The following is a 22,677-nucleotide window of genomic DNA, read 5'->3' as shown; positions in this document are numbered from 1 at the left end:
AGTCCTGGTGGGAAAGGCCTCCACCCACCCTGAGAAGGTGCGAACAAACACTAGCATATACCGGTAACCTTCTGCTTGAGACAACTCGGTAAAGTCTACAAGGAGGTTCTCACAAGGCACAGCTCCTATTTCCTGAATTCCTGGGGGTCGGGTAGATCCTTGTTTTGGATTATTCCAGGCACAGGACAGATATTGTTTGCAAACAGCACAGGTGATGGCATAAAGCCGTGGCACATAGAAGTGTCCGACCTATCAGTGTCTCTAGGGCTGTCCTTCCAATGTGTATTCCTGGATGGATCTGCTTCACAAACCTTGGGGCTATTGTCTCCGGGTGGAGCTGCTTCACAAGCCTTGGGGCTATTGTCTCTGGGATGGCTAGCCTTCCGTCAGAGAACAGCCACCATCCACCTTTAATGTATTTCTCTGTTTCCTGACCAAACCAAGCTTTTTCACTTGAAGAGTAATTGGGTAACTCTGGCAAAGGGAGCTCCATAAGGGGAGGCATTGCTAGAGTTCTTTCTTCAGGTAAAGCCTTGCTCATTGCTGCCCGCCGAGCCTCTAGGCCTGCCTTTCTATTGCCCTGTGCCTGATAGCTTTTGCCAATTTGGTGACCTTTTCAATGAATGACAGCCACCTTTTCCGGAACCCATATGCCATCTAATAATTGTAAAATTTCCTCTTTATTTTTTTGCTTTTTTTTTCGGGGGTTTATTAGTCAAAATATATATGCAGCAGAATCCATACATGCAGAAATTACTCGTGCCTTTTTGACAAGTACAAAAAAAGGGGATGGAATATTACCTCCACCCACACTCTATTTTTTTATTTATTATACTTTAAGTTCTAGGGTACATGTGCACAACGTGCAGGTTTGAGACATAGGTATACATGTACCATGTTGGTTTGCTGAACCCATCAACTCATCATTAACATTAGATATTTCTCCTAATGCGATCTCTCCCACAGCCCCACAGCCCCCGACAGGCCCTGGTGTGCGATGTTCCCCACACTGTGTCCAAGTGATCTCATTGTTCAACTCCTACCTATGAGTGAGAACATGCGGTGTTTGGTTTTCTGTTCTTGCGATAGTTTGCTCAGAATGATGGTTTCCAGCTTCATCCATGTCCCTGCAAAGGACGTGAACTCATCCTTTTTATGGCTGCATAGTATTCCATGGTGTATATGTGCCACATTTTCTTAATCCAGTCTATCAATGATGGATATTTGGGTTGGTTCCATGTCTTCGCTATTGTGAATAGTGCCACAATAAACATACGTGTGCGTGTGTCTTTATAGTAGCATGATTTATAATCCTCTGGGTATATGGCCAGTAATGGGATTGCTGTATTAAATGGTATTTCTAGTTCTAGATCCTTGAGGAATTGCCACACTGTCTTCCACAATGGTTGAACTAATTTACACTCCCACCAACAGTGTAAAAGGATTCCTATTTCTCCACATCCTTTCCAGCATCTGTTACTTCCTGAATTTTTAATGATTGCCATTCTAACTGGTGTGAGATGGTATCTCATTGTGGTTTTGATATGCATTTCTCTGATGACCAGTGATGATGAGCATTTTCTCATGCGTCTGTTGGCTGCATAGATGTCTTCTTTTGAGAAATATCTCTTCATATCCTTTCCCCACTTTTTGATGGGGTTGTTTGTTTTTTTCTTATAAATTTGTTTGAGTTCTTTGTAGATTCTGGATATTAGCCCTTTGTCAGATGGGTAGATTGCAAAACTTTTCTCCCATTCTGTAGGTTGCCTGTTCACTCTAATAGCAGTTTCTTTTGCCATGCAGAAGTTCTTTAGTCAAATTAGATCCCATTTGTCAATTTTGGCTTTTATTGCCATTGCTTTTGGTGTTTTAGTCATGAAGTCCTTGCCCATGTCTATGATTTGAATGGTATTACCTAGGTTTTCTTCTAGGGTTTTTATGGTTTTAGGTCTATCGTTTAAGTCTTTAATCGGTCTTGAATTACTTTTTGTATAAGGTGTAAGGAAGGGATCCTGTTTCAGCTTTCTACATATGGCCAGCCAGTTTCCCAGCACCATTTATTAAATAGGGAATCCTTTCCCCATTTCTTGTTTCTGTCAGGTTTGTCAAAGATCAGATGGTTATAGATGTGTGGTGTTATTTCTGAGGCCTCTGTTCTGTTCCATTGGTCTATATATCTGTTTTGGTACCAATAATATGCTGTTTTGATTACTGTAGCTTTGTAGTATAGTTTGAAGTCAGGTAGTGTGATGCCTCCAGCTATGTTCTTTATGCTTAGGATTGTCTTGGCAATGTAGGCTCTTATTTGGTTCCATATGAATTTTAAAGTAGTTTTTTTCCAATTCTGTGAAAGTCATTGGTAGCTTGATGGGGATGGCACTGACCTATAAATTACCTTGGGCAGTATGGCCATTTTCATGCCTTTGATATTGATTCTTCCTATCCATGAGCATGGAATATTCTTCCATTTGTTTGTGTCCTCTTTTATTTTGTTGAGCAGTGGTTTGTAGTTTTCCTTGAAGAGGTCCTTCACATCTCACATCCCTTGTAAGGGTGGATTCCTAGGTATTTTATTCCCTTTGTAGCAATTGTGAATGGGAGTTCACTCATGATTTGGCTCTCTGTTTGCCTATTAATGATGTATAAGATGTTTGTGATTTTTGCACTTTGATTTTGTGTCCTGAGACTTTGCTGAAGTTGCTTGTCAGCTTAAGGAGAATTTGGGCCGAGACGATGGGGTTTTCTTTTTTTTATTATTATTATTATACTTTAAGTTCTAGGGTACACGTGCACAATGTGCAGGTTTGTTACATATGTATACATGTGCCATGTTGGTGTGCTGCACCCATTAAACTCGTCATTTACATTAGGTATATCTCCTAATGCTATCCCTCACTTCCCCCCACAATAGGACCCGGTGTGTGATGTTCCCCTTCCTGTGTCCAAGTGATCTCACTGTTCAATTCCTACCTATGAGTGAGAACATGTGGTATTTGGTTTTCTGTTCTTGTGATAGTTTGCTCAGAATGACAGCTTCCAGCTGCATCCATGTCCCTACAAAGGACATGAACTCATTCTTTTTTATGGCTGCATAGTATTCCATGGTGTATATGTGCCACATTTTCTTAATCCAGTCTGTCACTGATGGACATTTGGGTTGATTCCAAGTCATTGCTATTGTGAATAGTGCCGCAATAAACATATGTATGCATGTGTCTTTATAGCAGCATGACTTATAATCCTTTGGGTATATCCCCAGTAATGGGATGACTGGGTCAACTGGTATTTCTAGTTCTAGATCCTTGAGAAATCGCCACACTGTTTTCCACAGTGGTTGAACTAGTTTACAGTCCCACCAACAGTGTAAAAGTGTTCCTATTTCTCCACATCCTCTCCAGCACCTGTTGTTTCCTGATTTTTTAATGATTGCCATTCTAACTGGTGTGAGATGGTATCTCATTGTGGTTTTGATTTGCATCTCTCTGATGGCCAGTGATGATGAGCATTTTTTCATGCGTCTGTTGGCTATATGTATGTCTTCTTTTGAGAAGTGTTTGTTCATATACTTTGCCCACTTTTTGAAGGGGTTGTTCGTTTTTTTCTTGTAATTTGATTGAGTTCTTTATAGGTTCTGGATATTAGCCCTTTGTCAGATGGGTAGATTGCAAAAATTTTCTCCCATTCTGTAGGTTGCCTGTTCACTCTGATGGTAGTTTCTTTTGCTGTGTGGAAGCTCTTTAGTTTAATTAGATCCCATTTATCATTTTGGCTTTTGTGGCCATTGCTTTAGGTGTTTTCGACATGAAGTCCTTGCCCATGCCTATGTCCTGAATGATATTACTTAGGTTTTCTTCTAGAGTTTTTACGGTTTTAGTCTAACATTTAAGTCTCTAATCCATCTTGAATTATTTTTGTATAAGGTGTAAGGAAGGGATCCTGTTTCAGCTTTCTACATATGGCCAGCCAGTTTCCCAGCACCATTTATTAAATAGGGAATCCTTTCCCCATTTCTTGTTTCTGTCAGGTTTGTCAAAGATCAGATGGTTATAGATGTGTCGTGTTATTTCTGAGGCCTCTGTTCTGTTCCATTGGTCTATATATCTGTTTTGGTACCAATAATATGCTGTTTTGATTACTGTAGCTTTGTAGTATAGTTTGAAGTCAGGTAGTGTGATGCCTCCAGCTATGTTCTTTATGCTTAGGATTGTCTTGGCAATGTAGGCTCTTATTTGGTTCCATATGAATTTTAAAGTAGTTTTTTTCCAATTCTGTGAAAGTCATTGGTAGCTTGATGGGGATGGCACTGAACCTATAAATTACCTTGGGCAGTATGGCCATTTTCATGCCTTTGATATTGATTCTTCCTATCCATGAGCATGGAATATTCTTCCATTTGTTTGTGTCCTCTTTTATTTTGTTGAGCAGTGGTTTGTAGTTTTCCTTGAAGAGGTCCTTCACATCTCACATCCCTTGTAAGGGTGGATTCCTAGGTATTTTATTCCCTTGTAGCAATTGTGAATGGGAGTTCACTCATGATTTGGCTCTCTGTTTGCCTATTAATGATGTATAAGAATGTTTGTGATTTTTGCACTTTGATTTTGTGTCCTGAGACTTTGCTGAAGTTGCTTGTCAGCTTAAGGAGAATTTGGGCCGAGACGATGGGGTTTTCTTTTTTTTATTATTATTATTATACTTTAAGTTCTAGGGTACACGTGCACAATGTGCAGGTTGTTACATATGTATACATGTGCCATGTTGGTGTGCTGCACCCATTAAACTCGTCATTTACATTAGGTATATCTCCTAATGCTATCCCTCACTTCCCCCCACAATAGGACCGGTGTGTGATGTTCCCCTTCCTGTGTCCAAGTGATCTCACTGTTCAATTCCTACCTATGAGTGAGAACATGTGGTATTTGGTTTTCTGTTCTTGTGATAGTTTGCTCAGAATGACAGCTTCCAGCTGCATCCATGTCCCTACAAAGGACATGAACTCATTCTTTTTTATGGCTGCATAGTATTCCATGGTGTATATGTGCCACATTTTCTTAATCCAGTCTGTCACTGATGGACATTTGGGTTGATTCCAAGTCATTGCTATTGTGAATAGTGCCGCAATAAACATATGTATGCATGTGTCTTTATAGCAGCATGACTTATAATCCTTTGGGTATATCCCCAGTAATGGGATGACTGGGTCAACTGGTATTTCTAGTTCTAGATCCTTGAGAAATCGCCACACTGTTTTCCACAGTGGTTGAACTAGTTTACAGTCCCACCAACAGTGTAAAAGTGTTCCTATTTCTCCACATCCTCTCCAGCACCTGTTGTTTCCTGATTTTTTAATGATTGCCATTCTAACTGGTGTGAGATGGTATCTCATTGTGGTTTTGATTTGCATCTCTCTGATGGCCAGTGATGATGAGCATTTTTTCATGCGTCTGTTGGCTATATGTATGTCTTCTTTTGAGAAGTGTTTGTTCATATACTTTGCCCACTTTTTGAAGGGGTTGTTCGTTTTTTTCTTGTAAATTTGATTGAGTTCTTTATAGGTTCTGGATATTAGCCCTTTGTCAGATGGGTAGATTGCAAAAATTTTCTCCCATTCTGTAGGTTGCCTGTTCACTCTGATGGTAGTTTCTTTTGCTGTGTGGAAGCTCTTTAGTTTAATTAGATCCCATTTATCAATTTTGGCTTTTGTGGCCATTGCTTTAGGTGTTTTCGACATGAAGTCCTTGCCCATGCCTATGTCCTGAATGATATTACTTAGGTTTTCTTCTAGAGTTTTTACGGTTTTAGTCTAACATTTAAGTCTCTAATCCATCTTGAATTAATTTTTGTATAAGGTGTAAGGAAAGGATCCAGTTTCAGCTTTCTACTTACGGTTAGCCAATTTTCCCAGCACCATTTATTAAATAGGGAATCCTTTCCTCATTTCTTGTTTTTGTCAGGTTTGTCAAAGATCAGATGGCTGTAGATGTTTGGTATTATTTCTGAGGGCTCTGTTCTGTTCCATTTGTCTAGATCTCTGTTTTGGTACCGGTACCATGCTGTTTTGGTTACTGTAGCCTTGTAGTATAGTTTGAAGTCAGGTAGTATGATGCCTCCAGCTGTGGTCTTTTGGCTTAGGATTGTCTTGGAAATGCGGGGTCTTTTTTGGTTCCATATGAACTTTAAAGTAGTTTTTTCCAATTCAGTGAAGAAAGTCATTGGTAGCTTAATGGGGATGGCATTGAATCTATAAATTACCTTGGGCAGTATGGCCATTTTCACAATATTGATTCTTCCTATCCATGAGCATGGTATGTTCTTCCATTTGTTTGTGTCCTCTTTTATTTCACTGAGAAGTGGTTTGTAGTTCTCCTTGAAGAGGTCTTTACATCCCTTGTAAGTTGGATTCCTAGGTATTTTATTCTCTTTGAAGCTATTGTGAACGGGAGTTCATTCATGATTTGGCTCTCTGTTTGTCTGTTACTGGTGTATAAGAATGCTTGTGATTTTTGCACATTGATTTTGTATCCTGAGACTTTGCTGAAGTTGCTTATCAACTTAAGGAGATTTTGGGTTGAGACAATGGGGTTTTCTAAATACACAATCATGTCATCTGCAAACAGGGACAATTTGACTTCTTCTTTTCCTAACTGAATACCCTTTATTTCTTTCTCTTGCCTGATTGCCCTAGCCAGAACTTGCAACACTATGTTGAATAGGAGTGGTGAGAGAGGGCATCCCTGTCTTGTGCCAGTTTTCAAAGAGAATGCTTCCAGTTTTTGCCCATTCAGTATGATATTGGCTGTGGGTTTGTCATAAACAGCTCTTATTATTTTGAGATACGTTCCATCAACACCGAATTTATTGAGAGTGTTTAGCATGAAGGGCTGTTGAATTTTGTCAAAAGCCTTTTCTGCATCTATTGAGACAATCATGTGGTTTTTGTCTTTGGTTCTGTTTATAGACTGGATTACGTTTATTGATTTGAATATGTTGAACCAGCCTTGCATTCCAGGGATGAAGCCCACTTGATCATGGTGGATAAGCTTTTTGATGTGCTGCTGGATTCAGTTTGCCAGTATTTTATTGAGGATTTTTGCATCGATGTTCATCAGGGATATTGCTTTAAAATTCTCCTTTTTTGTTGTATCTTTGTCAGGCTTTGGTATCAGGATGATGTTGGCCTCATAAATTGAGTTAGGGAGGATTCCCTCTTTTCCTACTGATTGGAATAGTTTCAAAAGGAATGGTACCAAATCCTCCTTGTATCTCTGGTAGAATTCGGCTGTGAATCTGTCTGGTCCTGGACTTTTTTTGGTTGGTAAGGCGTTAATTATTGCCTCAATTTCAGAGCCTGCTATTGGTCTATTCAAGGATTCAACCTCTTCCTGGTTTAGTCTTGGGAGGGTGTAAGTGTCCAGGAAATTATCCATTTCTTCTAGGTTTTCTAGTTTATTTGCATAGAGGTGTTTATAGCATTCTCTGATGGTAGTTTGTATTTCTTGGGGTCGGTGGTGATATCCCCTTTATCATTTTTTATTGCGTCTATTTGATTCTTCTCTCTTTTCTTCTTTATTAGTCTTGCTAGTGGTCTATCAATTTTGTTGATCTTTTCAAAAAACCAACTCCTGGATTCATTGATTTTTGGGGAGGGTTTTTTGTGTCTCTATCTCCTTCAGTTCTGCTCTGATCTTAGTTATTTCTTGACTTCTGCTAGCTTTTGAATATGTTTGCTCTTGCTTCTCTAGTTCTTTTAATTGTGATGTTAGGGTGTCCATTTTAGATCTTTCCTGCTTTCTCTTGTGGGCATTTAGTGCTATAAATTTCCCTCTACACACTGCTTTAAATGTGTCCCAGAGATTCCGGTAAGTTGTGTCTTTGTTCTCATTGGTTTCAAACAACATCTTTATTTCTGCCTTCATTTTTTTATGTACCCAGTAGTCATTCAGGAGCAGGTTGTTCAGTTTCCATGTAGTTGAGTGGTTTTGATTGAGTTTCTTAGTCCTGAGTTCTAGTTTGATTGCATTGTGGTCTGAGAGACAGTTTGTTATAATTTCTGTTCTTTTACATTTGCTGAGGAGTGCTTTACTTCCAACTATGTGGTGAATTTTGGAATAAGTGCAATGTGCTGCTGAGAAGAATGTATACTCTGTTGATTTGGGGTGGAGACTTCTGTAGATGTCTATTAGGTCCACTTGGTGCAGAGTTGAGTTCAAGTCCTGGATATCCTTGTTAACTTTCTGTCTCATTGATCTGTCTAATGTTGACAGCGGGGTGTTAAAGTCTCCCATTATTATTGTATGGGAGTCTAAGTCTATTTGTAAGTCTCTAAGGACTTGCTTTATGAATCTGGATGCTTCTGTATTGGGTGCATATATGTTTAGGATAGTTAGCTCTTCCTGATGAATTGATCCCTTTACCATTATGTAATGGGCTTCTTTGTCTCTTTTGATCTTTGATGATTTAAAGTCTGTTTTATCAGAGAATTAGACTGCAACCCCTGCTTTTTTTTGTTTTCCATTTGCTTGGTAGATCTTCCTCCATCCCTTTATTTTGAGCCTATGTGTGTCTCTGCACGTGAGATGGGTCTCCTGAATACAGCAGACTGATGGGTCTTGACTCTTTATCCAATTTGCCAGTCTGTGTCTTTTAATTGGACCATTTAGTCCATTTACATTTAAGGTTAATATTGTTATGTGTGAACTTGATCCTGTCATTATGATATTAGCTGGTTATTTTGCTCGTTAGTTGATGTAGTTTCTTCCTAGCATCAATGGACTTTACATTTTGACATGTTTTTGCAATGGCTGGTACCGGTTGTTCCTTTCCATGTTTAGTGCTTCCTTCAGGAGCTCTTGTAGGGCAGGCCTGGTGGTGACAAAATCTCTAAGCATTTGCTTGTCTGTAAAGGATTTTATTTATCCTTGTGAAACTTAGTTTGGCTGGATATGAAATTCTGGGTTGAAAATTTTTTCCTTCAAGAATGTTGAATATTGGCCCCCACTCTCTTCTGGCTTGGAGAGTTTCTGCCAAGAGATCCACTGTTAGTCTGATGGGCTTCCCTTTGTGTGTAACCCGACCCTTCTCTCTGGCTGCCCTTAAGATTTTTTCCTTCATTTCAACTTTGGTGAATCTGACAATTATGTGTCTTGGAGTTGCTCTTCTTGAGGAGTATCTTTGTAGCGTTCTCTGTATTTCCTGAATTTGAGTTTGGCCTGCCTTACTAGGTTCAGGAAGTTCTCCTGGATGATATCCTGCAGAGTGTTTTCCAACTTGGTTCCATTTTCCCCGTCACTTTCAGGCGCACCAATCAGATGTAGATTTGGTCTTTTCACATAATCCCATATTTCTTGGAGGCTTTGTTCATTTCTTTTTACTCTGTTTTCTCTACACTTCTCTTCTTGCTTCATTTCATTCATTTGATCTTCAATCACTGATACTCTTTGTTCCAGTTGATTGAGTCGGTTACTGAAACTTGTGCATTTGTCACATAGTTCTCGTGTCATGGTTTTCATCTCTGTCAGTTCTTTTAAGGTCTTCTCTGCATTGATTATTCTAGTTATCCATTCACCCATTCTTTTTTCAAGGTTTTTAGTTTCTTTGCACTGGTTACGTATTTCCTCCTTTAGCTCTGAGAAGTTTGGTTGACTGAAGCTTTCTTCTCTCAACTCGTCAAAGTCATTCTCCATCCAGCTTTGTTCCGTTGCTGGCGATGAGCTGTGTTCCTTTGGAAGGGGAGATTTGCTCTGATTTTTTGAATTTCCAGCTGTTCTGTACTGCTTTTTCCTCATCTTTGTGGTTTTATCTGCCTTTGGTCTTTGGTGATGGTGACGTACTGATGGGATTTTGGTGTGGATATCATTTCTGTTTGTTAGTTTTCCTTCTAACAGTTAGGACCCTCAGCTGCAGATCTGTTGGAGTTTGCTTGAGGCCCACTCCAGATCCTGTTTGCCCGGGTATCAGCAGCGGAGACTGCAGAAGATAGAATATTGCTGAACAGTGAGTGTTGCTGTCTGATTCTTGCTCTGGAAGGTTCATCTCAGGGATGTACCCCACCATGTGAGGTGTGAAGGGTTGATCTGCACCTAGTGGGGGATGTCTCCCAGTTAGGCTACTCAGGGGTCAGGGACCCACTTGAGCAGGCAGTCTGTCCATTCTCAGATCTCAGCCTCCATGCTGGGAGATCCACTGATCTCTTCAAAACTGTCAGACAGGGACATTTACCTTTGCCGAGGTTTCTGCTGCTTTTTGTTTAGCTATGCCCTGTCCCCAGAGGAGGAGTCTACAGAGGCAGGCCAGCCTCCTTGAGCTTTGGTGGGCTCCACCCAATTTGAGCTTCCCGGCGGCTTTGTTTACCTACTTAAGCCTCAGCAATGGTGGGCGCCCCTTCCCCAGTCTCGCTGCTGCATTGCAGTTAGATCTCACACTGCTGTGCTAGCAATGAGGGAGGCTCCGTGGGCATGAGACCCTCCGGGCCAGGTGTGGGATATAATCTCCTGGTATGCCATTTGCTAAGACCCTTGGTAAAGTGCAGTATTAGGGTGTGAGTTACCTGATTTTCCAGGTGTTGTGTGTCTCAATTTCCTTTGGCCAGGAAAAGGAATTCCCTTCCCTGTTGCGCTTCCCAGGTGAGGCAATGCCTCGCCCTGCTTCAGCTCTCACTGGTCAGGCTGCACCTGCGGACCAGCGTCAACTGTCTGACACACCCCAGTGAGATGAACCCGGTACCTCAGTTGAAAATGCAGAAATCACCCGTCTTCTGTGATGCTCACACTGGGAGCTGGAGGCTGGAGCAGTTCCTATTCGGCCATCTTGGGTGTGCCCCCAGGGTTTTCGAAATATACAATCATGTCATCTGCAAATAGTGACACTTTACCTTCCTCTTTTCCTGATTGAATACCCTTTATTTCTTTATCTTGCCTCATTGCCCTGCCCAGAACTTCCAACACTATGTTTAATAGGAATGGTGAGAGAGGGCATCCTTGTCTTGTGCTGGTTTTCAAAGGGAATGCTTCCAGTTTTTGTACATTCAGTATGATATTGGCTGTGGGTTTGTCATAAATAGCTCTTATTATTTTGAGACACATTCCATCAATACCTAGTTTATTTAGACTTTTTAGCATGAAGGGCTGTTGAATTTTGTTAAAGGCCTTTTCTGCATTTATTGAGATAATCATGTGTTTTTGTCATTGGTTCTGTTGTGATGGATTATGTTTATTGATTTGCATATGTTGAACCAGCCTTGCTTCCCAGGGATGAAGCTGACTTGCTTGTGGTAGATAATCTTTTTGCTGTGCTGCTGGATTCGGTTTGCCAGTATTTTATTGAGGATTTTTGCATCGATGTTCATCAGGGATATTGGTCTAAAATTATCTTTTTTTTGTTGTGTCTCTGCCAGGCTTTAGTATCAGGAAGATGTTGGCCTCATAAAATGAGTTAGTGAGGATTCCCTCTTTTTCTACTGATTGGAATAGTTTCAGAAGGAATGCTACCTGCTCCTCTTTGTACCTCTGGTAGTATTTGGCTGTGAATCTGTCTGGTCCTGGACTTTATGTGGTTGGTAGGCTATTAATTATTGCTTCAATTTCAGAGCCTGTTATTGGTCTTTTCAGAGATTCAACTTCTTCCTGGTTTAGTCTTGGGAGGGTGTAGGTGTCCAGGAATATATCCATTTTTCCTAGATTTTCTAGTTTATTTGCTTAGAGGTCTTTATACTATTCTCTGATGGTAGCTTGTATTTCTGTGGGATCAGTGGCGATATCCCCTTTTTCATTTTTTATTGCATCTATTTGATTCTTCTCTCTTTTCTTCTTTATTAGTCTTGCTAGCGGTCTATCAATTTTGTTGATCCTTTCAAAAAATCAGCTCCTGGATTTATTGATTTTTTGGAGGGTTTTTTTGTGTCTCCATCACTTTCAGTTCTGCTCTGATCTTAGTTATTTCTTGCCTTCTGCTAGCTTTTGAATTTGTTTGCTCTTGCTTCTCTAGTTCTTTTAATTGTAATGTTAGGGTGTTGATTTTAGATCTTTCCTGCTTTCTTTTGTGGGCATTTATAAAGTGCTATAAATTTCCCTCTACTCACTGCTTTATTATTATTATTATTATTATTATTATTACACTTTAAGTTCTAGGGTACATGTGCATAACATGCAGGTTTGTTACATATGTATACTTGTGCCATGTTGGTGTGCTTCACCCATCAACTCGTCAGCACCCATCAACCAGTCATTTACATCAGGTGTAACTCCCAATGCAATCCCTCTCCCCTCCCCCCTCCCCATAATAGGCCCCGATGTGTGACGTTTCCCTTCCCGAGTCCAAGTGATCTCATTGTTCAGTTCCCACCTATGAGTGATACACACTGCTTTAAATGTGTCCCAGAGATTCTGGTACATTGTGTGTTTGTTCTCATTTGTTTCAAAGAACATCTTTATTTCTGCCTTCATTCCATTATTTACTAGTAGTCATTGAGGAGTAAGTTGTTCAGTTTCCATATAGTTGTGTGGTTTTGGAGTGAGTTTCTTAATCCTGAGTTTTAATTTGATTGCATGGTGCTGTGAGAGACAGTTTGCTGTGATTTCTGTTCTTTCAGTGCTTTACTTCCAATTATGTGGACAATTTTAGAATAAGTGCGATGTAGTGCTGATAAGAATGTATATTCTGTTGATTTGGGTTGGAGAGTTCTGTAGATGTCTGTTAGGTCTGCTTGTTGCAGAGCCGAGTTCAGTCCTGGATATCCTTGTTAACCTTCTGTCCCATTGATTTGTTTAATATTGACAGTGGGGTGTTAAAGTCTCCCATTATTATTGTGTGGGAGTCTAAGTCTCTTTGTAGGTCCCTAGGGACTTGTTTTATGAATCTGGGTGCTCCTGTATTAGGTGCATATATATTTAGGATAGTTAGCTCTTCTTGTTGAATTGATCCCTTTACCATTATGTAATGGCCTTCTTTGTCTCTTTTGATCTTTGATGGTTTAAAGTCTGTTTTATCAGAGAGTAAGATTGCAACCTCTGCTTTTTTTTTTTCTTTTCATTTGCTTGGTAGATCTTCCTCTATTCCTTTATTTTGAGCCCACATACTGGGTCTCCTGAATAGAACACACTGATGGGTCTTGACTCTTTATCCAATTCGCCAGTCTGTGTCTTTTAATTGGGGCATTTAGCCCAGTTAGATTTAAGGTTAACGTGGTTATGTGTGAATTTGATCCTGTCATTATGATGTTTGCTGGTTGTCTTGCCCATTAATTAATGAAGTTTCTTCATAGCATTGATGGTCTTTACAATTTGGTATGTTTTTGCAGTGGCTGGTACCTGTTGTTCCTTTCCATGTTTAGTGCTTCCTTCAGGAGCTCTTATAAGGCAGGCCTAGTGGTAACAAAATCTCTTAGCATTTGCTTGTCTGTAAAGGATTTCATTTCTCCTTCACGTATGAAGCTTAGTTTGGCTGGATATGAAATTCTGGGTTGAAAATTCTTTACTTTAAGAATGTTGAATGTTGGCCCCCACTCTCTTCTGGCTTGTAGGGTTTCTGCCAAGAGATCTGCTGTTAGTCTGATGGGTTTCCCCTTTTGGGTAACCCGACCTTTCTCTCTGGCTGCCCTTAACATTTTTTCCTTCATTTTAACCTTCGTGAATCTAACAATTACATGTCTTGGGTTTGCTCTTCTCGAGGAGTGTCTTTATGATGTTCTCTGTATTTCCTGAATTTGAATGTTGGCCTTCCTTGCTAGGTTGGGGAAGTTCTCCTAGCTGAAGAGTATGCTGAAGGGTGTTTTCCAGCTTGGTTCCATTCTCCCCATCACTTTCAGGTACACCAATCAAACATATATTTGTTCTTTTCACATAGTACCATATTTCTTGGAGGCTTTGTTCATTTCTTCTTACTCTTTTTTCTCTAACCTTGTCTTCTGGCTTTATTTCATTAACTTGATCTTCAATCACTGATACCCTTTTTTCCACTTGATCAAATCAGCTACTGAAGCTTGTGCATGCATCACGAAGTTCTCATGCCATGGTTTTCAGTTCCGTCAGGTCATTTAAGGTCTTCTCTACACTGTTTATTCCAGTTAGCCATTCGTCTAATCTTTTTTCAAGGTTTTTAGCTTCTTCTTGATGGGTTCAAACATCCTCCTTTAGCTCGGAGAAGTTTATTATTATCGACCTTCTGAGGCCTACTTCTGTCAACTCATCAAAGTCATTCTCCGTCCAGCTTTGTTCCGTTGCTGGCGAGGAGTTGCGTTCCTTTGGAAGAGAAGAGATACTCTGATTTTTAGAATTTTCAGCTTGTCTGCTCTGGTTTTTCCCCATCTTTGTGGTTTTATCTACCTTTGGTCTTTGATGTTGGTGAATTACAGATGGGGTTTTGGTATAGATAACCTTTTGTTGACGTTGATGCTATTCATTTCTGTTTGTTAGTTTTCCTTCTAACAGTCAGGTCCCTCAGCTGCAGGTCTGTTGGGGTTCTACTCCAGACCGTTGGCCTGGGTATCACCAGCATAGCCTGCAAAACTGCAAATATTGCAGAACAGCAAATATTGCTGCCTCATCCTTCCTCTGGAAGCGTCGTCCTAGAAAGGCCGCTGCCTATGTGAAGTGTCTGTCAGTCCCTACTGGGAGGTGTCTCCCGGTTAGCCTACATGGGGGTCAGGGACCCACTTGAGGAGGCAGTCTGTCTCAGAGCTCAAACGCCATGCTGGAAGAACCACTGCTCTCTCCAGAGCTGTCAGACAGGAACATTTAACTCTGCAGAAGTTGTCTGCTGCCTTTTGTTTAGTTATGCCCTGTCCACAGAGGTGGAGTCTAGAGGCAGTAAGCCTTGTTGTGCTGCTGTGGGCTCCACCTAGTTCTAGTCTCCTGGCTGCTTTGTTTACCTATTCAAGCTTCAGCAATAGCAGATGCCCCTCCCCCAGCCAGTCTGCTGCTTTGCAGATCAATCTCAGACTGCTGTCCTAGCAGTGAGCAAGGCTGTGAGGGTGTGGGACCCACCCAGCCAGGCACGAGAGAGAATCACCTTGTCTGCCGGTTGCTAAGACCTTGGGAAAAGCACAATATTGGGCGGGAGTGTCCCATTTTTCCAGGTACAGTCTGTCATGGCTTCCCTTGGCTAGGAAATGGAAATCCCCTGATCCCTTGCACTTCCCGGGTGAGGCGATGCCCTGCCCTGCTTTGGCTTACCCATTGTGGGCTGCACCCACTTTCCAACCAGTCCCAATGAGATGAACCAGGTACTTCAGTTGGAAATGCAGAAATCACCCATCTTCTGTGTCGATCATGCTGGGAGCTGCAAACCAGAACTATTCCTATTTGGCCATCTTGCCTCTTTAGTTTTTATTTCTTTTCCTTCAGTAGTCAAAAGTCCTCTCTCTTTCTATAACACCCACGGGTGTGCAGAGTTGCAAAAGCATATTTGGAGTCAGTATGTATCTTTACTTTCTTCCCCTTGGCCAACAACAGTGCTCTGGTTAATGCTATTAATTCAGCCTTCTGAGCAGAAGTCCCAGAAGGTATTGCTTGAGTCTTGACCACCGAGTGTTGGGTCACTACTGCATACCCTGCATATCGCACCCCATCTGTTATGAAACTGCTACCATCAGTGAAGTATTCAACATCTGGGCTCTCCAAGGGGGTATATTTGAGGTGTTCCCAGTTCGAGAACACTTTGTCCACCATATTTATGCAACAGTGAGGAAGGTCCTGCCATCAGTGAGGTAACCCACTGTCCTTCCAATAGGGTTCCTCCACAGGCAGCAGGGTAGCTGGACCAAGGTATTTACAGTCTCTAGTGTTATCTGGGGATTTTTACACAGAAGTCCTTGATACTTTAGCATTCTAAAGTTGGACAGCCAATGATGTCCTCTTTGCTCCATTAAGGTGACTACACCTAAGGCACCCGAACTATTAATTGCCAACCTAGGGCTAGCTTGTTGGCATCTTCTATAAGGATTGTGGTAGCTGCCAATGCCCTGAGGCAGTGGGGCCAACCTAAGGCCACCAACTCCAGTATTTTGGATAAGTATGTTACCGGCCAATGCCAAGAGCCCAACAACTGAGTTAAGACTCCGACTGCCATTCCCTTTTGTTCATTCACATACAAAAAGAGGAGCTTTTTTACATCTGGCAATCCTAGTGCCAGGGCCTGGATGAGAGCTTCCTTTATATCCTTGAAGGCCTTTTCCTGTTCCTTTTCCCATAGGAGGGGCTCTCTTTCCTTACCTTTGGTGGCCTCATATAAGGGCCTTGCTATAACGGAGAAGTTTGGAATCCAGATTCGGCAGAATTCTGCCACGCCTAGAAATTCCCTGACCTGCCGCCTTGTAACTGGGGTGGGCAATGCACATACAGCCTCCTTGTGTGCACTTCCAAGCCTGCGCTGGCCTTGGGATACCATGAATCCTAGATATCCAACCTCCCAAAAACAGGCTTTTGCCTTCTTCTTGGACACTTTATAACCTACTTCACACAGCAGGTGAAGAACCCTCTCTGTTCCTTGGAGGCATTCCTCCCTCATGGGGGCAGCGAATAACAAATCATAAATACATTGTAATAGCACACAATTGTCACTAGGTGGCGAAAAAGCCTCAATATCTGTAGCCAAGGCCGCCTCAAAAATGGTAGAATTCTCAAACCCTTGCAGCATCCTTGTCCAGGTATACTACCATTGCCCCCACTGGAAGGCAAATACAGGCTGACTTTGGGGAGCAAGCCTCAAACAAAAGAAGGCATCTTACGGGTGCAGCACACCAATGTGGCACATGTATACATATGTAACAAACCTGCACGTTGTGCACATGTGCCCTAGAACTTAAAGTATAATAATAAAAAAAAAGAAAAAAAAAAAAAAAAAGCATCCTTTAAGTCCAGACATGTGAACTAAGCGGTATCAGCAGGAATCTGTCCCAGCATTGCGTATGCGTTGGGTACTATGGCATAGATAGTGACAGTGGCCTTGTTTACTGCCCGGAGATCCTGCACTGGCCTGTATTCTCCACTTAGTTTGCGCACTGGAAGCAGAGGAGTATTCCGTGAAGACTTGCATTTTACTATAATTCCATGTGTATAAACCTGATTTAGATGCTTTGTTATTCCATCAATTGTCTCTCTGGGTAGTGGATACTGACAGACTCGTACTGGGGCAGCATGAGGGTTAAGCTCTACTACCATCCGGGGTCTGTTTGCAGCAAGTCCAGGGGACTTATCCTCAGCCCATACATCCAGCACCTTCAAAAGCATCCCCCACACATTGTGTAGGTCCCTCCGGTGGCCTTCTGGCACACAGTTCATAGAGCCACCATTCCTCAGTCCTTGGGACAGTTAGAATCAATATCATTGCCTTAGACTTTCCAAACGTTGGTGTCATATTCCCTTTAGGTGTAAAGGAAATTTGTGCCTGCAGTTTCTGGAGTAAGTCTCTCCCCAACAAGGGCACTGGACAATTTGGCATATATAGAAACTCATCTCAGCCAGGTGTGGTGGCTCACGCCTGTAATCCCAGCACGTTGGGAGTCCGAGGCGGGGAAATCACAAAGTCAGGAGATTGAGACCATCCTAGCTAACATGGTGAAACCCCATCGCTACTAAAAATACAAAAAATCAGCCAGGCATGGTGGCAGGCATCTGTAGTCCCAGCTACTTGGGAGGCTGAGGCAGGAGAATGGCGTGAACCCGGTAGGTGGAGCTTGCAGTGGGCCGAGATTGTGCCACTGCTCTCCAGCCTGGGAGAAAGAGGGAGACTCTGTCTCAAAAAAATAAAATAAAATAAATAAATAAATAAGAAACTTATGATGCACTTCTTGTCCGCCAATAACACATCTCCTTTACCTGCAAAAAAGGTTTCTCTTTGGCCCCAGTAGCCCCTACTATAGTAGCACAGTTCTTCACTGGGGAGCTAATTGGGTGAATTTCCACAGAGAAATCAGCACCAGTATTGAGTAAAATCTCCGTTATCCGGCCCCCTACTTCCATAGAGACCGTAGGCTCCCTAGGGTCTAAAAAGATGGAGCTCAGTCTGTTTCAGTCCTCAAAATTCTTGGCCCCCACTAAGCTGATAAGATCAGGATCTGCCTTTGAGGCACCATGACTAGCTACCAAATGCTGCACTTGGGTGTTAGACCATTGACCATCATTTCAATCCTTTTCCTTTTCAGGGCACTCATCTTTCCAGTGGTCCATTTGCCTGCACCTTGTACATTGGTTCCTGTCCAACTGGGACCAGCTTTCCTCTCCCGGTGTTGTCTGGCCCCTTCTTCGGCCGCTGCCTCAGCTACGCCCTCTATCAAATCCAGGGTTAGTTTCTGCTAGGGCAGCAACTATAAATTGAGCTGTCTTTGTTTCTGTTTCTGGTTTTTCTTTCTTTGGTTGGGCTGCCCGAGTCACTAATGCCTTGTAATATCCTTCTAGGCAGAGCTGTAGTCACTTGGGGCGAGTTTGTGCCACATCGAGCCAAGAGTCTCTACAGGGAAACTGGTCTGGGTATCCTGGTTGTCCTCCAACTCCAGTGACCACCTTAAACACATGGCCAATTAATTCTCTGTCTATTGTACCTTCAGAGGGTCACCCCACACTGAAAGCAGGCCAACCTGTCTCACAGTTTGCCCTTAACTTTTGAGCATCCAGTATCATCCCATAATCACCTCTAAATCCTTTTGTAAAATTCTTTACCATGCACTCCAAAGGAGTTGGTTTTGATGCTTTCCCTCCCATTTCCTCCCTTGCGATGCACTTTCACTTTCACTCTCAGGTCCACCAGACTGGTCCTATTACTGGAGTTTCAGATGTTGCTTAGCCAGGAACGTGCCTTCCCCTGTCACAGCCTGCTGTGGCTGTGAAGCTGGTCCTATCAGCCATATGCAGCATCCTAGGTCTGAGTTCCCCACAGTCGCTTCGGAGCACACAGCCCATGCTAAGGGATCCATGCCTCCCCACGTCACTCCCTGCATTGGCTTCTCCCGAGACTGTCTGTTTCATGTACTTTCACACACCTCCCCTGCCCCAGGACTCCTCATTGGGCAAAATGATCCTCTCTCATGTCCCAGGTGGGTTCACACACACCCACACACTCCCATTTCCTGTCTCCAGATCCAGTGAACCACTTTCACTTTGTTAGTGGGGATACGAAGTTCATCCAAATTGGCAAGCCACTCCTGCCGCCCCCAGCCACTCTGGGTTGGATTAGTCATTGTTCCCTGGGAGGTGATCAAGTTTCCCTTCATCCCTATGGGACAGGCTTCCCTGCCTTGGGCCCTTGCTCCTTACCATGGTTCCTGAAGTGCTGGTATCATTCTGCAACCCCGTCCCTTGTCCTGTTGCCCTGCCGGGCAGGCTGCTGGGACGTGGGAGCTGGTTTCTGCCCGGGTGAGGCTCCCCCATGGCATGCCTTGGATGCTGGGTCTCCTCCAGCCCCGGGGCTCTAGTCCCACAGGCAAAGGAGACAATAAATCTGTTGTCTCCAATCCCAGATGAGCCCCCAGAAATGTTGCCGGATTTTTAAGGAATCAGAGAGACTGATGGGGTTCATGAGGATATTTATTATTTAGGTGCACTGGCCCAGTCAGAATAACGTCCAAAGGACTGAGCCCTGAACAAAGAGTTAAGCTACCTTTTAAGCATTTTGTGGAGTTGGGGGAGATCTATGCAGGGGAAGCATAATACAGAAGCAAGAAACAAAGACAGTTATTCAATTGAGATATGCATTACATAATTTCTTACTTTTCAAGGAAAAACATGTTTTACAACTTGGCTTATCTGTCTAGTGACCTTGCAGCTGCACAGCTAGGGAAACATGGTCTTCACAATGCCTGGGAAGGGAGGAGAGATAAGGCTCACTAGCCACAGAAAAACAGGCAGTTAATTTTTAAAGGACTCCAGCTCTTTATCTTTCTCAGGGGGAACTGAGTTTTCTTACATACAACTGAGTTTCTGCTTACACACTCTTTTATCTCTTTTAATGCCTGTTCCAACAAGAGTGAGTTCTTGAGAGATCTGGTTCTTTAAAACAGCGTGTGGCACCTCCTCCACCTCTCTCTCTTGCTTTTTTGCCACGTGATGTGACTGCTCCTGCTTTGCTTTCCGCTATGAGTGAAAGTTCCTTGAGGCCTCCCCAGAAGCCGAGCAGATGCTGGTGCCATGCTTCCTGTACAGTCTGCAGAATTATGAGCCAATTAAACCTCTTTTCTTTATAAACTACCCAGACTCAGGATTTTCTTTATAGCAACACAAGAATCGCCTAACACACCATCTAACAAGGGATTCATAACCAGAATATATAAGGAACTCAAACAATTCAATAGCAAAAAACCAAATGACCTCATTAAAAAATGGACAGGCCGGGTGCGGTGGCTCACACCTGTAATCATAGTACTTTGGGAAGCCAAGGTGGGTGGATCATGAAGTCAGGAGTTCAAGACCACATTGGCCAACATTGTGAAACCCTCTCTCTACTAAAAATACAATAAAAGTTAGCTGGGTGTGGTGGTGCACACCCGTAATCCCAGCTACTCAGGAGGCTGAGGCAGGAGAACTGCTTGAACCTGGGAGGCAGAGGTTGCAGTGAGTCGAGATAACACCACCGCACTCCAGCCTGGGTGACAGAGCGAGACTCCATCTCAAAAAATAAAAAAATAAAATGGACAAAAAGGCCAGGCAAGCCTAAATTCCCTGCACTTTGGGAGGCTGAGGTGAGCGATCTCTTGAGCACAGGAATTCAAGTCCAGCCTGGGCAACATCGTGAAACCCAGTCACTATAAAAGATACAAAAAAATGAGCCAAGTGTGGTGGCACTCGCCTTTGGTCCTAGCTACTTGGGTCATCCTGTGGTGGAATGATCACTTGAGCCCAGGATGCAGAAGCTGCAATGAGCCCAGATCACCTCCAGCCTGGGTGATAGAGTGAGACCCCATCTCAAAAAATTAAAAAAAAAAAAAAAAAAGTTACAAAAAGGGCAAAAGATCTGTACAGACATTTCTCAAAAGAAGACATATGAATGGCCACTAGATATGTGAAAAAATGCTCAACCATAATTAGGGAAATGTAAATCAAAACCACATTAAGATATCATCTCACCCCAGTTAAAATGGGCATTTTTAAAAAAAGAAAAAAAAAACCATGCTGGTGAGGATGTTCAGAAAAGAATGCTCATCCACTGTTGGTAGGAATGCACACTAGTACACCCACTATGAAGGTTCCCCACCATGAAGGTTCCTCAAAAAACTACACATACAACTATCATATAATCCAGCAATCCCTTTGCAACCTGTGTCCATCAACAGAAGATAAATGGATATAGAAAATGTGGTATGTATGGACAATATTATGAAAAAGAATGGGATTCTGTCATTTGTAGCCACATGGATAGAAGTGGAGGTCATTATGTTAAGTGAAATAAGCCAAGCCTAGAAAGACAAATTGTGAATGTTCTCACTCATATGTGGGAGATAATAAAAAAGGATTGCGTGGAAGCAAACAGTCGAAAGGTGGTTACGAGGCTGGGAAGGGAAGGGGAGAGTAGGAAATTTAGAAAAGTTGGTTAATGGCTACAAGAATACAGTTAGATACAAGGAATAAGTTCTAGTATTTGATAGTACAGTAGGTAAATTATAGTTAACAATAACATATATGTTATCTTATTTTGAAATATAATTATATTTTGAAATATAGTTATTATAAGTTATATAACTCATACTATATTTCAAAATAAATGTTCCTAACATAAGGAAGATAGACGTTTGAGGTGATGGATATCCGAAATACCCTGATTTGACCATTATACATTGCATACATGTATCAAAATAGCATATTACATGTACATTATCAATAAAAATAATAAAGGTATTTGTTGAATCAATGGCCTGTGGCTTTTCAATTCACTTGTGTGTTTAGGCAGCAAAAAATTATTTCTCCATTTGGTTTTAAGTGGAGACTCACTGGCCTGAATCTTAGGAAACCTGGATTCATGTTTACTTTTATGAAGAATGTAAAACATACTTCTAAGATGAGATGCATTGATAAGCTGTTACAGGTTTGAAATCCTGAGTGCTTAAGCTACAAAGCCATTTTGGAAGCTGAAGTGTAAATATTTTAAATGTTTATTTTTGTAAATACTGAGTTTGTGTTTAACATCTGAGCCTCAGGTTTCTAATGTGTAAAACTCAAGAGTAATACTACCTCGTAAGTCATTTTGAAAATAATGTTGGCTGGGCGCCATGGCTCAGGCCTGTAATCCCAGCACTTTGGGAGGCAGAGATAGGCCAATCACCTGAGATCAGGAGTTCAAGACCAGCCTGGCCAACACAGCGAAAGTCTTTAGTGAAAGATACAAAAATTAGCCAGGTGTGGTGCTGGGTGCCTGTAATCCCAGCTACTCGGGAGGCTGAGACAAGAACTGCTTGAACCCAGGAGGCGGAGGTTGCAGCAAGCCAAGATCGCAGCATTGCACTCTAGCCTGGATGACAGTGCAAGACTCGGCCCAAAAAAAAAATGCAGTTATTTAATATAGTGCCTAGCAGACAATAAATACTTAATAAATGACAGTCATTTTTATCTTTTACTCACATTTTATAATCTCTGCAGGAATCATATTACCTAGTACAACTACTTCCCCAGTGTTTACAAAAAAGGACTCTAAGGGATCCCAGAGATTGCATCTAGGAAAAGAATGTGTGTGTGCATGTGTGTGTGGTGTGTGTGTGTGTGT

The sequence above is a fragment of the Trachypithecus francoisi genome, unplaced genomic scaffold (assembly GCF_009764315.1).
Source record: "Trachypithecus francoisi isolate TF-2019V2 unplaced genomic scaffold, Tfra_2.0 Lachesis_group0, whole genome shotgun sequence".
Classification (NCBI taxonomy): Eukaryota; Metazoa; Chordata; class Mammalia; order Primates; family Cercopithecidae; genus Trachypithecus; species Trachypithecus francoisi.
The sequence above is the reverse complement of the archived record's forward strand: the minus strand, read 5'-3'. Positions refer to the sequence as shown.